General features: G+C 35.6%; 1 pseudogene; it reads left to right on the plus strand.

The window, feature by feature from the left end:
- Positions 1–872: 872 nt before the first annotated feature.
- LOC129298803 (5'-adenylylsulfate reductase-like 5) lies at positions 873–5175 on the plus strand (annotated as a pseudogene).
- Positions 5176–5183: the final 8 nt, after the last annotated feature.

Here is a 5183-nt window from a genome sequence, read left to right on the forward strand (position 1 = left end):
AATCTTTTTTATCAGACTCAATTATTATTGGTAAGTAGTATAATTTTAATTTCTTCATGTGCATGAGACCTCAAGTTGGAAAATACATTCAAAAACATTTATCAACTGCATAGATTTTCAATAGCGGGGATTGCATTTAATCGCACCTTCCAAGAGAAGAAATCTAATTTTATTTGGGCGTTTACTTGATTGATTTCCAAAGTCCTCTGGCTTGGAGCAAAGTCTTTCGTAAAAAAAAAAAAAAATCTGAATAGTCTTTAATCATAAGAACAAAAATAGACAGTATATTTTTTTAATAAAAATAAAATATATATCTGGACTCTTTTTGTTTTTTGGCCCAAAATATCTGAACTTGGTGTCGTACAAAACTACTAATAGATATCCACCAAACCATCCTTCTAGATTTTATTTATTTATTTATTTGCCGATTAAACTTAGTGTTTTTCTTTTGCTATTTTCTTGAGTAAATTTTTTTTTTTTGGTTTGCCTCAATGGAGAAAATTTTTCAATGCGTGAAATGAAACTCATGCCAATCAAGACTTATAATATATATGATTTACTTAAACAAGATTTTCTTAGGGACTGCAAAATTTTAAGGAGCATGGAATATCATATAGCATCTCTCACCTAATCAGGGTAGTTTTTACTTTTTTTTGCCCCCACCGGTGTAAATAAGAGAACACAAAATCTTGTGGTCCTCAAAATAAAAATAAGTTCACTTATGTCAAAATATTATTTAATCGACTTGGATCAACATAAAATATGAAATTTATGAATGTTGCATTATTTATAAAGCACAGGACGAAAAATTACACAAAAAGAAAAAAAGAAGAAGAAAAAGAGGGCGCCTCTTGTGTACGCACGCGCACACGAGGCAGGGAGGGGGAGGAGACAGCGATTTTTATGACAGTGAGAGCATGGCGATAATATGGAAAGCGCTATTTGAGCTGGAAAAGTAGGTTCCCTTGGACCCTCTGGTTGGGATCGGCGAACCAATCCAACGATTGAACCCACTCCAGCAATACCCACCCACCACCTCCACCTCCATTTTCAGACCCAGCGTGACTCCAGGCAGAAGAGACAAGATAGCACCAGAAAGATTTTCGGGAGACCAAATTCAGCTCATCACCAAGACCCTTTGTTGTCTTTTAGCTCTGCGATTTGCGTCCCTGTCTTCACGATGGCCGCCTCGATCCTTCTCCTTTACATGACGGCTTTTTCTTTGCTACAGTATGCATCATCCTCGTCTTTGTGTCATCGCGACTCTGCTTTATTTCTTTATACTCTTAAATCCCAATGCCCTCTGTTGATCTCGCCAAATCCTCCTCTTCAGGTATATGTTTATTGACTTTCTTTTTCATTTTTCTTTTTAATTTTTCAGTAAATTTCCCTAATTGATTTCCAATTTGTCTTTGCTTGCGTGCTTCTCACTCTCTCTTTTTCCTTTGTTGTTCTTATTCATACGTGATTTTCATTTCGGGAATTGATTTTTTTTTTAAGCGGATTTATTTTATTCGTTGACATTTTAACGGCTCTATTCCTAGGTACTTTCATTTACTTAAGCCAAGGCTATTATAAAATGGAATTTAATTCATGGGACTCCGTTCCAAGAGCCAGGCCATTATTTCATAGAGTGAAATTGGGGGATCAGAATACTAGATGGGCATGTCTGATTGCAAATAGCAGAGAACTCTTTGTGGGCATTTTGAATTTGTCACGGTTTAGATAGAAAGATGATAAATTGATACTAAGTGTTGATTGAAGCGCTTATTGGAGCACTTGCCTCTTCCGTTTGCTTGGACTCTACTGCGTTCGGCCTTCTAACTTGACGTATACGATTCTCGCGTCTTGGACATAAAAGGTTTCTATTTAGCAGTTAGCATTGTGTAGAGGGAAAACCATTCGCAAACATGGGCTCAAATAAATGGATTTTATTTGCGGTTCTAGCTAAACATATATAATTACAGGGACGCGGTTTGTGAGATCATGTAGCATCAAACCTGGGCTTAGCAAGTTAGTTACTAGTCTGAGACGTTATAGTTGCTAGTTTAAGATTTCCACCTGACTGTCCCCTTCATGAGTGATGAGCTGGGCTTTTAACCAGAAATCTATAATTCTTATTTAATTTTATCTTTTTTTTAGAAGAAGAAGAAGAAGAAGATATATATACTCAATTCTTATTAATTGTAGTTGACTGAGAATTAGTTTATTATACTCACTGGGCAGAGTGTATTCTGTTCCTTTGTGAGAAATAAGCAGGCCAATACTTTGCAATCGTGTTTTTCTAGGTGAGAATTCTCCCAAGGTTTCTTTGTTAATTGGGGGAAGAATCTATAGAATACCAAAGTTTTTAAAGAACTCACCTAAAGATAATTGGATTCAATTAAACAAAGTGTTGTCACGAATAAGAATCAGATGTTATTGATATAATGAAGAAATATGCGTGTGTGATATCCTATATTATCATTTAGAGAATATAAAGTTAACAGTAACAATGTTTTAAATCCTTTCCTCATTCTAATGTATACCCTATTAGTTGACCCATATCAATCAAGCCCTTTATATTACAAGTGCAAGTTTGAATAACGTTTATGACATTTATTTGTTGAACTTTTGTAACATATCAGTCATCAACTTGAAATCTTGATGCACATGTAGTAGTAAGATCTAGTCCAAGATTCATTTAGTATTTTTTATGGAGAAATTGCTAGAGAAAAATGGAAGAGTAAAACAGAGGAAAGGAGGAGTGAGCGAATCCAAGAAATTTGGCCACATTAACTGCATGTTAAACTGTGATGTTCCCATAAGAAAATTATGGCAACATACAAAAAGAGAGGCATTGCAAAAGTAAGCTTTGTAATTGTGAGGAGTTCACTCCACTACACCTTTTGCACCTTGGAACGTCATAAACTGCCCACTGTTTCAAAACTTAGCCTCGTTATATCTTTCAAGACCTTTGGGGGTAGTTTGTTTGTTTGCTCAGGTTTAGAACTGTATAAATCTTATTTGTCTAAAATATGGCTGTGTCCTAGTTTAGTATATAATATTGTTTGGTAGTTTGCTGAACCTATTTTGATGAGGAACACCTTTTAAACTTGTCATGAGAAACTGCTCCAATGTGATACTACACATCAAGGTTTACCCAATGACCACAAACAGGTATTTTGGTGAGACGGGAAGCCACCAATCGATTGTTTCCACGCTAACCTTCCACATAATTTTGCAAGTCATCATTGTGAAGGGTCAACAAAGCTACAAAATGTAATTGTATTCGTCTTATTGTGATTAGTAATTGTATTCATCTTATTGAATGCAGTTATTCTAACAAAAGAATTTATCTAAAAAGGATTACAGTTTTCTTAACAGACTTGTCGAGATCAAATCTCTTATAGATAGGAGAATGAGTCAGAAACAAAAGTTAGGGCTCATAAGAGACTATGTCAAGTAAATAAACTGGGGATTTAATTAACCGATTTCTTTATCACCCAGATTTGAAAAGTAGAAAACTTAATGAAGGATCGGGTCCCTACATGCATCTACAAATTTGGATGGGAGAATCAAGCAGAGAGAGACAGAGAGAGGGAATAAAAACAGCAAAAGAACTCTAAGGGAATAAAGAAAAAACTTCTTAATCAAATGTCCTCGGCTTGGTAAAAGGGCCTAACTCTAAACCCAAACACACTAATGGTCCAAGCGTCTAAAAGAAACATTATGCTTGCAAGGTAAACTCTTAATTTAATGAAAATTATACACACATTATTTAAAGCCGTAATGAATTAATCTCACAGGAAAATGGCTTATAAGTTTGCCCATTTGTGGACACCTGACTCCCAATGTCCCAAGTCCAAATGTTGTTCATTCTGGTACTTAAATTAATTAACACCATACTTGAGATGTTTTATCTAAGCTGGAGTTCATTCATGGGTCATATTTAGGCAACCTCATCGTGCCAAAAAAGTTTAGGGTCTTGAAATTTCTCTTGGTGATTCTGTTTGTTCTTATGAAAAAATTGGCCTCATCCAAGATCCCTGAATATCTAGAACTATGATTTTCCGCTTTACTGTCCTTCATAAGTGGATTTTCCTCTGCCTTTGATTCTATTTTTTCAATTATACTTATCCCAAACTGCAGATTTGGATTAGGTGTATTTAATTTGTTACTTCAATTTGTTCAGGTAGACGGGAGTTATGTAGAAGGCATTTTGCCTGGAAAGCAGAGCATCGGATATATTTCTGTACTTTTTTATGCTTCTTGGTGCCCATTTTCGCAGAATGTGCTTCCTAAAATTGAAACTCTTAGTTCCATATATCCTCAAGTGGAGCATTTGGTAGTTGAGCAGTCATTGACCTTGCCAAGGTTTTGAAACTCTCCCTTCATGTAATCTTGATCTTCTGTGCTACTATGAATTCTTCTTCTTTTTTTTTAGCTATATGCTAAGTCTGTAATTTGCAGATGGTATTCAAATAGCAGTTATTAGTTCATGCTTCTTTTAGCAAACGCAGTTCCCTTTTGACTAGTCTAATGTCCTGAAATAATGTTAGATTCTCTTCTGTGCTACTTTGTCTTTCTTCTTCTTAAACATTGAAACTTGAGATTTGGCAGAAATTACGTCTAGTTACATGATAACCTTTATAAATGTTGCTTATTTTTTATGTATGTTCATGTGTGTTTTTGCTCTGCAGTGTATTTTCAAGATATGGAATCCATAGCATGCCAGCTATATTACTGGTGAATCAAACATCAATGATTAGATATCATGGTCCAAAAGATCTTCTCTCCCTCATACAATTTTATGAGAGAAACACAGGTAATCCTAATCTAGGCACGCATGCGTTTCCATGACTGCCATTTCTCCCCTGCTTTGGACTTGATAGCTTGGTAATTGGTAAATTGGCACCCCAGACGGCTGGGAATGCAACATGTTTTAGATTTCTTGAATCTACATAGACAAAAAATGTGCTTAGAATATTAACTTGCCAACAGTCTGAGAAACTATAGAAACTGCTAGTATCATGTAAGCAAATATCTCACTTGATCTGTCTGCCTGCCCATTCTGTGTCAGGATTTCAACCAATTCACGTACTATGAGGGACGACCCAAGAGAACAGCTTGAGTAGTGAGAAAAAATCAACTATGAAGTCGCCGATCAGTTCGTCACCAAAAGAAATATATAGCAGGGAACC

The sequence above is a fragment of the Prosopis cineraria genome, unplaced genomic scaffold (assembly GCF_029017545.1).
Source record: "Prosopis cineraria cultivar Desert tree isolate PC_DT_omini unplaced genomic scaffold, ASM2901754v1 PC919, whole genome shotgun sequence".
NCBI lineage: Eukaryota > Viridiplantae > Streptophyta > Magnoliopsida > Fabales > Fabaceae > Prosopis > Prosopis cineraria.